At 38.6% G+C, this 13338-nt stretch overlaps 1 long non-coding RNA gene across 1 annotated transcript in view; it reads left to right on the top strand.

The window, feature by feature from the left end:
• LOC120860702 overlaps window positions 1-13338 on the top strand; it is a 236380-nt gene that overhangs the window by 222926 nt on the left and 116 nt on the right. The gene's annotated exons all lie outside the window — the stretch shown is intronic.

Raw genomic sequence — 13338 nt, forward strand, 5'->3', positions numbered from 1 at the left:
CATGGCAGCAATCACCATCTGCAGTGATTTGGGGGCCCCCCAAAATAAAGTCCGCCACTGTTTCCCCGTCTATCTGCCATGAAGTGATGAGTCAGGATGCAATGATCTTAGTTTTCTGAATGTTGAGATTTAAGCCAATTGCTACTCTAACTTATTTTAAAGTTTATTTTGTGTGATATGAGTATTGCTATTCTAGCCTCTTTTGAATTCCATTTGCACGGAATACCCTTTTCCATCCTCTTACTTTCAATTGTATATGTTCCTAGGTCTGAAGTGGGTCTTTTGTGTGCAGCATATATATAGGGCTTGTTTTCGTATCCATTCAACCAGTTTGTGTCTTCTGGTTGAAGCATTTAACCCATTTACCCTTAAGGTAATTATCAATATGTACGTTCTTACTGACATTTAAAACATTATTTTGGATTTGCTTTTTAAGTCTTTTTTCTTCCCTTCCTCTTCTTCTCTCTTGTGATCTTCTCCCTTGTGATCTGATGTCTAAATTTAGTATTGTGTTTTGACTCTTTTTCTTTTGTGTATGTAACTATTCTTTAGTTTGTGGTTACCATAAGGTGTTGATTTAGCAATATGTGTATAAACAAGATTGTTTGAAGTTGGTGGTCTTTTCATTTCAAATGTATGTCTAATATCCTGCATTTGTGCTCTCCTCACAATTGATGGTTTTGATATCATAATTTTATGTGTATGATTTTGTACCTTTACTATACGTCTGCCTTTACCAGTGAGTTTTTTCCAATTGTAATTTTTTTTTTTTCTAGTTGTGGCCTTTTCTTTTTTGCCTAGAGAAGTTCCTTTACCATTTGTTGCAAAGCTGGTCTGGTGGAGCAAAATTCTCTTAGCTTTTGCTTGCCTGTAAATCTTTTGGTTTCTCTTTCAAATCTGAGTGAGAGCCTTCCTGGATAGAATATTCTTAGTCTTAGGTTTTTCCCTCTCATCACATTTTACATATCTTGCAACTCCCTTCTTGCCTGCAGTTTCTGCTAAGAAATCAGCTGAATAACTTATGGGAGTTCCCTTGTATGTTATTTGTTGCTTTTAATATTTTTTATTTGTCTTTATTTTATTGATTTGATTACCACATGTCTCAGCATGTCCCTCTTTGGCTTTATCCTGCCTGGGACTCTCTGCTTCCTGGACTTGGATGACTGTTTCCTTTCCCATGTTATGGAAATTTTCAGCTATTATTTCTTCAACTGTGTTCTCAGGCCCTTTCTCTTTCTCTTCTCCTTCTTGGACCCCTATAGTGATAGTGTGAATGTTGCTTGCATTTAATATTGTCCCAGAGGTCTCCTAAATGGTCTTCATTTCTTTTCATTCTTTTCTTTGGTTGCTGTTCTGTGGCAGTGATTTCTACCCTGTCTTCCAGCTCACTTATCTGTTCTTTTGCCTCATTTATTTTGCTCTTGATTTCTTCCAGAGTATTTTCATTTCAGTTCTTGTTCATCTCTGTTTGTTTGTTCTTTATTTCTTCTAGGTTATTGTTCAACATTTCTTGTATCTTCTTGGTCTGTGCCTCTATTCTCTTTCCTAGATCTTGGAGCATCTTCACTATCATTACTCTGAATTCTATTTTGGGTAGTTTGCTTGTCTCAACTTCATTTAGTTGTTCTTCTGGGGTTTTCTCTTGCTTCTCCATTTAGAACAGATTAACTGTCTCATTTTGTCTTTCTGTGATTACAATTTCCATTCCATAGGCTGCAATGGTATAGTTCCTCTTGCCTCTGATATCTGCCCACTTGTGGGTGAGGCTGGGTTGGAGATTTGTGGAGGCCTCATGGTGGGAAAAGACAATGGCACCCCAGTCCAGTACTCTTGCCTAGAAAATCCCATGGATAGAGGAGCCTGGTAGGCTGCAGTCCATGGGGTCACTGAGCGTTGGACACGACTGAATGACTTCACTTTCAATTTTCACGTTCATGCATTGGAGAAAGAAATGGCAACCCACTCCAGTGTTCTTGCCTGGAGAATCCCAGGGACGGGGAAGCCTGGTGGGCTGCCATCTATGGGGTTGCACAGAGTCAGACACAACTGAAGCGACTTAGCAGCAGCAGCATGGTGGGGGACTGGTGCCTGCCCACTGGTGGCTGGAGTGGTGCCTTTTGCCTCTGGTAGGCATGACCATGTCAAGGGGTGTGTTTAGGGGGAGGCTGTGGGCTCAGGAAGATTTTAGGTAGCCTGTCTGATGACAGGTGAGCTGTGTTCCTGCCCTGTTGGTTGTTTGGCCTAAGGCATCCCAGCACTGGAGCCTATAAGCTGTTGGGTGATTCCACATCTTGGTGCTAAATGTCCCAAACTATTTCCAGACATGTTCACCACCAGATTTTATGTCCAAAGAGAGAGCTATAACCACTTCCTGCTTCTCAAGTGACATACTAACACCAGCAGGAGGTGAGGTCCAGGTGTCTGTGAAGTCATTGATTTCCCCTAGGCAACTGGCTGACATGAGGCCTTGTTTGCACCCTCCAAGAGTGCTGTTTCTATGTTTCAAAGTTCTTGGAGTTCCTGTCATCAAGCTGTGCTGGCTTTCAAAGCCAAATACTCTGGGGGCTTCTCCTCCTGATTGACGTCAGACCTCCAGGCCTGGGAGTCTGACATAGGCCTCAGAAATCACACTCCTGTGGGAGAACCTCTGTGATATAATTATTTTTCAGTTTGTTGGTCATCCACCTGGTGTGTGTAGGATTTTATATTGTCGTGAATGCACCCCTCCTTTTGCCTGGAAAATCCCATGGACAGAGGAGCCTGGTAGGCTGCAGTCCATGGGGTTACGAAGAGTCGGACATGACTGAGTGACTTCACTTTCACGCATTGGAGAAGTAGATGGCAACCCACTCCAGTGTTCTTGCCTGGAGAATCCCAGGGACGGGGGAGCCTGGTGGGCGGCCGTCTCTGGGGTCGCACAGAGTCAGACACGACTGGAACGACTTAGCAGCAGCAGCACCCCTCCTATTGTGTTATTGTGATTTCTTTTTTTGTCTTTGGATGTAGAATATCTTCTCTGGTAGTTTCAGTCTTTTTTCTTGATGGTTGTTCAGCAGTTATTTGTGATTTTGGTATTTTCATGAGAGAAGCTGAGCTCAAGGCTTCCTACTTCACTATCTTGTCTCCAACTTGCCTCTCTTTCCTTCTTAAATAAAATCTTCCCATACATAGCAATATCTAAATAAAATAAAAAGCTCATTATAAACTTTATGGTATATAAGTTAGGTAATTACATAATTATATGTGTATAAGTTCATAATGCGTAATTTTCTTCAACTTGCTTTTTGCCCTCAACATTGTTTCTGATTCATCTATCATGTTCTAGTAGCCATAGTTCCCTCTTTTTCACAGCTACTTAATACTGTATTCTTTGTGACTGTGCCATAACTTATAAAGTTTCGTTTTGGTCAGTGCTTCTGTTATCTGATTTTTTGTTATTAATTATTATTGTCATCTATACAATTCTGTTATATAGCTTCCGGGGCTCATGTCAGGTTTCTCTAAGTTTTGTTTCTAGGAGTAAAATTCCTCAGTTATAGGTAAGTTCAGGCTTAGATTTACAAAATTATTGTTTTTCAAATTAGATATTCCAAGTATACAGCCCCTCATGGGGTCGCTAAGAGTCAGACACGACTGAGCGACTTCATTTTCACTTTTCACTTTCATGCTTTGGAGAAGGAAATGGCAACCCACTCCAGTGTTCTTGCCTGGAGAATCCCAAGGATGGGGGAGCCTGGTGGGCTGCTGTCTATGGGGTCGCACAGAGTCAGACACGACTGAAGCGACTTAGCAGCAGCAGCAGCAGCAGCAGCAGCAGAGTTGTATATATATTTTATCACTCTGCTTCCTGGTCAGCAATTAATATCAGAATTTTAAAATATATAATATAAATAAAATATGTCATTGTGACATTAAATTGTACTTACTGATTTCTAAATCATTAGTATCTTTTCTCATTTGAAATACAGGTTTGGTCATTTATTAGATTATTTTGATTTGATGGGAGAAGGGTAGTTCTTTTTCTTGTTGCTTCATAAGCATATTATACTTGCTGCTGCTGCTAAGTCGCATCAGTTGTGTCTGACTCTGGGTGACCCCACAGACGGCAGCCCAACAGGCTCCTCTGTTCCTGGGATTCTCCAGGCAAGAATACTGGAGTGGGTTGCCATTTCCTTCTCCAATGCATGAAAGTGAAAAGTGAAAGTGAAGTTACTCAGTCGTGTCCGACTCTTAGCGACCCCATGGACCGCAGCCTACATCCATGGGATTCCCCAGGCAAGAGTACTGGAGTGGGTTGCCGTTGCCTTCTCTGATATTATACTTAGTGGATACTAATTCTTTGGGTCTATCTTCAAATAATTTGTGGTTTTCTATTTTCGTTATTATGTCTTTTGATAAGCAGAAGTTTTTTCTGTTAATATAATTGAGTTTAATAATATTTTTTCATTTAAGGTTTATATTTACCCTATTCTGAGATCATAAAAGATATCTTCTAAAAGTTTCCCTTTGGGATTTAATATTTAGTCAACTTGAAATTTGTAGGTATTATATACAAAAAAATATTTTTTTCTATGATTAGTATAGCTCCTTTCTCCAATGATCAGTAATATCATCTTTGTCATTACTGAGTTCTATTAAGCATACATCTGTTTCTGAACTCTAATCTATTGAGCATTTTGTACCATGGCCAGTTATGAATTAATATCATACTTTATTCATTGGCATATCTTTATAGTAAAGTTTATTATCTGACAGTACAATTTTTCCCACACTATTCTTCTTCAGTTATGTTTTACCCTTTATTGGGCTTTTACTTTTTCAAGTGAGTCTTAGAGTTAACTTATTTCCTAAAAATCCTGTTAAATTTTGATTAAATATATTGTTGCAGAAGTCAGTAATTGAGAAACCAAGCACCACACTCAGAGTTGGAGAATTCAGGTTTATTATGCTGGCGGGCCCTGAGGAGATAACACTCCAAGCTCTGAGCCCTGAACAAAGGGGTTACAGAGTTTTTATACATAGACTATAGTGGGCAACACTAGCTGCTAATAGGCTGGTTTAAACTAAGGGGTTCTGCACACCGGAACAGCAGTCAAGATGGGGAGAGGGATGCCTGACCTTGATGCCTGACCTTTACATGGACAGGCATGATTAAGCAGGTTGGCAGGGCTGGGCAATTGCAAAGAGCTGGACAAGGGTGAGTGAGATAAGCTCCAGTTCCTGGTATTGTAAGTAAGTCCCCACTTTCCGAGACTACGTGACCTGCATAATCCAGACTTTGCAAGGAGCAAGCTGAGTTACAGAGGCAGAATAAGCAGGAGGTTATGTGAACTTTTAACTTTTCCTCATCAATATAGTGACATTTAAGGAGAACTGATATTATGGTATATCATAATATGGTATTGAGCTATCCCATCCATGAACTCAGTATATTTACTTTTATATTTCTGTGTTCTACAAATAGCTTTCAATAAAATTTAGTCTTTGTTCCTTGGCTTCTAGCACATTATCTTTTAAGATATATATATTTCACTGTACGTTTCATGTTATTAACAAAATACATTTTAAGTTATGCTTTCTAAATTTGTAGCTTGTATATATTAACACATTAATGTTTAAATAATGTTATAATCAGGCACTTCGGTAAGCAAGATTTGCTATATTCAGGCACTTTGGTAAGCAACATTTCTAATATTTTGCTGGTAAATTCTTTAGGTTTCTATGTAGACATTCATATCATTTGTTCATTTTAGTACAGTTCAGTCACTCAGTCATGTCTGACTCTGTGACCCCATGGACTGCAGTACACCAGGCCTCCCTGTCCATCACCAACTCCCAGAATTTACTCAAACTCATGTCCATTGAGTCAGTGATGCCATCCAACCATCTCATCCTCTGTCGTCCCCTTCTCCTCCCACCTTCAATCTTTCCCAGCATAGGGGACTTTTCAAATGAGTCAGTTCTTCGCATCAGGTGGCCAAAGTATTGGAGTTTCAGCTTCAGGATCAGTCCTTTCAATTAATATTCAGGACTTATTTCCTTTAGGTTGGACTGGTTGGATATCCTTGCAGTCCAAGGGACTCTCAAGAGTCTTCTCCAACACCGTAGTTCAAAAGTACCAATTCTTCGGCATTCAGCTTTCTTTATAGTCCAACTCTCACATCCATACATGACCACTGGAAAAACCATAGCTTTGACTAGACGGACATTTGTTGGCAAAGTAATGCCTCTGTTTTTTAATAAGCTGTCTAGGTTGGTCATAACTTTTCTTCCAAGGAGCAAGCATCTTTTAATTTCATGGCTGCAGTTACCATCTGCAGTGATTTTGGAGAGAAGAAAAATAAAGTCAGTCACTGTTTCCACTGTTTCCCGTCTATTTGCCATGAAGTGATGGGACAAGATGCCATGATCTTAGTTTTCTGAATTGAGTTTTAACCCAACTTTTTCCCCCTCCTTTTTCACTTTCATCAAGAAACTCTTTAGTTCTTCACTTTCTGCCATAAGGGTGGTGTTATCTGCATATCTGAGGTTACTGATATTTCTTCTGGCAATCTTGATTCCAGATTGTGCTTCATCCAGCACAGCGTTTCTCATTATGTACTCTGCATATAAGTTAAATAAGCAGGGTGACAATATATAGCCTTGATGTACTCCTTTCCCTATTTGGAACCAATGTGTTGTTCCATGTCCATTTCTAACTGTTGTTTCTTGACCTGCATACAGATTTCTCAAGAGGCAGATCAGGTGGTCTGGTATTCCCATCTCTTAAAGAATTTTCCAGAGTTTATTGTGATCCACACAGTCAAAGGCTTTGGCATAGTCAATAAAGCAGAAATAGATGTTTTTCTGGAACTCTCTTGCTTTTTTGATGATCCAGTGACTGTTGGCAATTTGATCTTTGGTTCCTCTGCCTTTTCTAAATCCAGCTTGAACATCTGGAAGTTCATGATTCATATACTGTTGAAGCCTAGCTTGGAGAATTTTGAGCATTACTTTACTAGCATGTGAGATGAGTGCAATTGTGCGGGATTTTGAACATTCTTTGGAATTGCCTTTCTTTGGGATTGGAATTAAAACTGGCCTTTTCCAGTCCTGCAGCCACTGCTGAGTTTTCCAAATTTGCTGAATGTTCTATGTAGACATTCATATCATTTGTTAATAGTGACATTTTAGTTTTCTTCTGTATTTAAGTCTTGTCTTACAGACTACTTAGTACTTCCAACACATATGGATGTTGAGCACCCAAAATGTAGCTAGTATGAATAAGCATCTGAATTTTTAACTTAATTTTCTTAAGTTTAAACAGTAATTTCTGTCTAATAGTATTAGACTGTGCATATCTAGTACCTTTGTTGTCTCTTTTTAACAAAGAAGTTATTCATCATTAAACAAAATAGTTATCATTTTATTTTTAGTGAATAGATTAATCTGTATGTTTAACATTTGCTTTGATCAACATTGTTTCTTGCATTTCATAACTTATATCTAGAATCTTTCCTCTTTTAAGTACACCTTTTAGAATGTACGCTGCTGCTGCTGCTAAGTCACTTCAGTCGTGTCCGATCCCATAGATGGCAGCCTACCAGGCTCTCCCGTCCCTGGGATTCTCCAGGCAAGAACACTGGAGTGGGTTGCCATTTCCTTCTCCAATGCATGAAAGGAAAAGTGAAAGTGAAGTCGCTCAGTCATGTCTGACTCTTAGCGATCCCATGGACTGCAGCCCACCAGGCTCCTTCATCCATGGGATTTTCCAGGCGAGAATGTATGCTAGTAAAGGTCTATTGGTTGTAAACTTGTTTTTTCTTTTTGTAAATGTCTTTAATAATGACCTTGAAAAAGAACTTTTGTAATACAATTCTAGGTTCATATTCTCTCAGTCTTTTGAAGATTTTGCTCTAAGGCCTTTGACTTACATTGAAGCTGTTCAGAAATATATTGTTTGACTAAATTTTCTTTATTATAGGTGTTCTGTTTTTTTTTTTTTTTTTTTTTCCTGGCTGGCAGAATTTCAGATACTTCCTTTATTGTTGGTGTTCTGGAGTTTTACTATCTTTTACATATAGATTTTCCTCTGATTATTAAATTTCTGTCTATCATAATTCTTACCAAGCTCTCATGTTCATGAGACTCAGCAATTCTCAGCCTGATTCTCAATTATTCCATTATTGCTTCTCTGTATTATTTTCTCAAGGATTATAATTAAATGAGTGTTTGACCTTCTGTGTTTCTTTCTTCAATGATTCTTAACCTTTCATATTTCCATGCCCTTATCTCTCAACTGCAAATTCTTCATTTTTTGTTTCTAGTTCATTATCTCTCTAGCTGTGTCTTATATATTATTTAACATAGCAATTGAGATTTTAATTTCAATAAATATTTTATTCAGAAAACTTCTACTTGATCCTTTTATAATTTGCTTAGCCATTTTTAATAATCTCATGTTTCTAACATAGTTTAATTGTGTTTGTCTTTTTCTTCAGTTCAGTTGCTCAGTTGTGTCTGACTCTTTGCGACCCTATGAATCGCAGTGTGCCAGGTCTCCCTGTCCATCACCAACTCCCAGAGTTTATTCAAACTCATCTCCATTGAGTCGGTGATGCCATCCAGCCATCTCATCCTCTGTCATTCCCCTTCTCCTCCTGCCCTCAATCTTTCCTAGCAAAGGGGTCTTTTCCAATGAGTCAGCTCTTTGCATCAGCTCTTTTTTCTAGGCTTTTGTAAAAATCATTTTATATTTTTCATCAGCTAATTCTAATGTCACCAGGTTTTGACAGGTTTTTTTTTGTTGTTATTTCTGATGACGCTCACTCATGCAGCCTATTTTATTTATTGTTAGTGATTTTTTTAAACGGTGAGTTTTACTTTAATTATGCAGGTTTTGAGAATTCCAAAAGGCTAATGTAGGGTGACTTTCTGCCACTGAAGATTTGTTTGCTTCAGTGAGCCAAAGTTACATACGTGTATTCAACCACTTTAGCTCCTGTGGGGCATCCCATCTTACTGTGCAGCATCCTTACCTTGAAGACAATGGCCTAGGTGTCCCCTGAGCCCAGGGCTGGTATTAGAATTGGGGAACCTTAAATTGTATATTTGTTTCCTGGGATTATTCAGGGTTTAGCTCACTGTTCTTTTTATTCTTCCCCTACATATCTTAATCTTTGGAGATTTTCTATGTTTGCTTTTGTGTTCAACTCTAATTTAAAAAGCAAGTATGTTGTAGTTATGCAGGATCAACTTGCATTACAAGAGGAGGACCATTTGGAACATCTATCTTACCCTTCTCTTAACATCAAAAGTCAGTTTCAGGGCTTATTTGATCACAAATAGGCTTCTTCTAGAGCCCTACAGCATTTTTGGATTAGAGTGTGCTTATTGTAGAACTTCTAGCAAGTAGGGTTAAATTGACTGACTGTATTTTTCCTGTATTCTAGGCTTTTTTGAGCCTCATAAAATCCAATTATGTTGTCAGATCATTAAATTATTATAATAAATTGTGGACAAAACAAAATACTCGTTTGTATCTGAACAGCAGATATAGGTTTCACACTTATGGTCTTCCTTGGGAAAATAACTTCTGAGAAAGTTGTAGTTATGCTTTATAAAATATTTCCCAGTTTTATCCTTCTGGCCCATATTGTCTAAGATTACAGAGATAGACAATGCATGGAAAGAGTACTAAATTTGGGGTGAGAGAAATGACTGGATTCCTTAGTTTAGACACTATGTATATGATTTTCAATGATGTAATTAACTTTATGAGTCTGTATTTTATTTGTATAATGGAGATAATTTGTTTCACACATTTTTTATAAGAATTGAATTCAACAACATAGTACATGTTGAGTTACCTGTGAAAATGTCCAGTCAGGAGAGCAGTATATGCTATCCCCCAATACTCCTCTTTGGCATAAAAATTATCTTGAGCTGGTTATTCTTAAGCCACAACAGACTTTTTAAGCAACAGCAGACATAGGAGAAGCTCTGAAAATCTAGTAGAAGTTGTCCATTTTATAAACAACATGCATGTTATAAGGGAAAATGTCCATTTATCAGTCTGTCTCCCTCTCTGTACCAGGAAGAGAAAGATCACTAAATCTTTAGACATGCTTACCAGTGGAGAAAACTACTCTATCCCTGTTCATTTTGCTTTGCCTAATAACTTTCCATAACTGGCTTATCCCTCCCTTTTGCAACATCTTCTGTATGTAAGGTATTGTTGTTTAGCTGCTAAGTCGTGTCCAACTCTTTGCAACCCCTTGGACTGTAGCCCACCCAGCTTCTCTGTCCATGGGATTTTCCAGGCAAGAATACTAGAGTGGGTTGCCACTTCCTCCTCCAGGAGATCTTCCGGATCCAGGGACTGAATCTGCATCTCCTGCATCGGCAGGTGGATTCTTTACCAGTGAACCCCCAGGGAAGACCATGTAGTGTGTGGCTTGGGCCATTTGGGGAGTTGGTTTTCCATGGGTATCACCAAGGTATACATGTTATTAAACGTCTTGTTTTTCTCCCCTGTTAATCTGCCCTTTAGCACAATTGTCTCCACTAAGAACCTAAAAGTATAGAGGGAAAAGTATTTTTCCTCCCCAGTAATTTTGAAAGACCCATGATGGGAGTTTCTGAGACAACTTACTCATTCTGGAGCCTACAGATGAGAAATCTGGTAGAAGCTGGCAAAAAGTAAAAAGTTTTACTAAAGTTAATTCTCCCAAGTCCCTATCTGTATACCCAGTTTAGACAAGAGGGTAAAAATTTCTTGTCCCTCCTGTCAACTAAAACCTGTTTAGTTACACCCTGAAAGTAGGGCTTCCCTCATAGCTCATTTGGTAAAAAACCCACCTGCAATGCAAGAGACCCCGGTTTGATTCCTGGATTGGCAAGATCCCCTGGAGAAGGGATAGGCTACCCACTCCAGTATTCTGAAAAGCAGAAAGCTACTTTATTTGGTGGGAATGTTTAGGACTCTGAACCTGGGAGGCAGCATCTCAGTAGCTCTGAGAAAACTGCTCCAAGGAGGCAAGAGGGACCATCAGGCTATATACAAGTTTGCAACAAAGGGAGCAGGCACTCTGAACATTAAAGATCAGGTATCAAGTTAAGGAATTGAGCATTCTATGTATGGGAAGATGCAAGCCTCTGGGCTCACTGAATTCATTCATTTCAAATGCACCTCAGCTATCTGGGGCTAATCCTGTTTTCTCGTTCACCGTGCTTCTTGCATTTCCCCAGCTCCTCAGCAATCACCTGGGGGCGGCGGCATCCCCTAGATTACAGTCTGGGGAGCCTGCATTCACTTTTTTTTAATTTTTATTTTTACTTTATTTTGCTTTACAATACTGTATTGGCTTTGCCTGCATTCACTTTTGAAGGCCAGAAATCGCTGATGGCTGTGACATCTCTTGTTTATTAATATGGCAGGAGATATTTTCATTTCACACTTGCATTCCAGATTTAGATTAGATGAAGAAATATTTGTGTGAACTAGTTTCTTGGGTATAGCAACTAGTGAAGAGGCCCTGGAGGAGGACATGGCAACTCACTCTAGTGTTTTTGCTGGAAAAATCCGATGGGCAGAGCAGCCTTGGTGGAATGTATAATCCATAGGGTCACGACTGAAGCAACTTAGCACACGTAAGCCAATGAAAGGCTTATTGGTTTGAGTCACTATTGAGATAAATATACCATTGAGTATTCTACTTGTCAATGGACAGATGATGGATCTTTTGAACTGGAAAGACTTCCGTATATGAAAAAATTTTAACAACTGTGTTATTGGTACCTATGGAAAGATAACATTGAAAAGAAGACACAAAAGTAGTAGTATGGTATTTAGCTTTAGGGATTTCCTTAACAGGATGAAATTATGTAAAATATCCTTTTTCTTACTTCAGTTTCAAAAGACCCTACCACATTTATAAGAGTTGAAAACACCAGTGGACAGTCGCATTTCCATTTACAGGGACCTTGCCTGGCTACTAAGGTGTGTTCTTTCATTATAATACTGTAATTAACAGAAAAGTCAGATGGTTCCCTGGGGAAAACACTTCTCATAGAGGGAACAGATGAGCAGAATTCCTCCTAAGTCCGTTTACAAATGATCAGAACATGACTCAGGGAGAGGTTGATGTTAAGATGCTGGTAGGAGCAATAACAGAGCTTTTCATCCTAAGGTGAACTGGCTGAGGTTGAACTGTACACTCAGAAAAAAAGGTAAGCATTTTTACAGACTTTTTACAAAGGCATACCATATTCAACCCTGAAGTTCCAAAACAGGATTCTTTTGATTTCCATCTTGGTTGAAAATCTTGATAGAAAAGAAGGAAATGGGAGATAATATATTTGGATGGGCAGGTCAGCCCCTTGATATAATTCAGGCTACAGTCCAATTCTCTGAGGAATTCAAAACAATTGTCTTTGTCTTTAAAATCTTTACAAAACCAGAAATGTAGCTGTAGAAGCAATTCAAAAATGCAGCTATCCTTACCAACCCCCCAATCTCCCTGTTGATCTCAAAATGCTTGCAAATATTGTAGAAGATTAGGACATTGGAAACAGAATTGTTCTGCACTTGAGAAAAATACATTTTTAATTTCCCTAGACTTTAATAGTATCCCCAAAATTTCATCTTAGAGGAAACTTGTACACTTTCTCTGTGCCTACCTTGTCTACTCTAGGAACTGATAGCTGTTTCTTTGAAATGCAAAAAGGAGCTATTTAGAAATTGAGCCAAAAAAAAAAAAATTAAGTGTCTTCTCCACAGGTATTAGTAAAAAAAGCTTCCCTCTGAGCAGGTAAACTTATTCCATCTGCTAGAAACACAATCTGGATCCAACTATTAAAAAAAAAAATAGTTGGAGAAGACTCTGATGCTGGGAGGGATTGGGGGTAGGAGGAGAAGGGGATGACAGAGGATGAGATGGCTGGATGGCATCACTGACTTGATGGACGTGAGTCTGAGTGAACTCCAGGAGTTGGTGATGGACAGGGAGGCCTGGCGTGCTGCGATTCATGGGGTCACAAAGAGTCGGACAAGACTGAGCGACTAAACTGAACTGATTTTTAAAAATAAGTTTTATATTGAGTTTAGTTTTAAATGGGTTTTATATTGGACTTGACATATGGCTAAAATTTTAGAATCAAAACTATACTGTTTCTCTTTGTATTTCTCTATATGATTATGTGTATCTCTATATGTATGTTATAGATGTGGTATTTTTCTATCTCTATATGATATTGTCAAACATAATTTGTCAAAACTCTATTTGGTCAGCTTGAAAGAAAACACTGTATGGCTTGGATAGTCCAAAACTCACAGAAATACAGAAACTAACCCTACAA

This window comes from Oryx dammah, unplaced genomic scaffold (genome assembly GCF_014754425.2).
Source record: "Oryx dammah isolate SB20612 unplaced genomic scaffold, SCBI_Odam_1.1 HiC_scaffold_11163, whole genome shotgun sequence".
In the NCBI taxonomy this organism is placed as follows: domain Eukaryota; kingdom Metazoa; phylum Chordata; class Mammalia; order Artiodactyla; family Bovidae; genus Oryx; species Oryx dammah.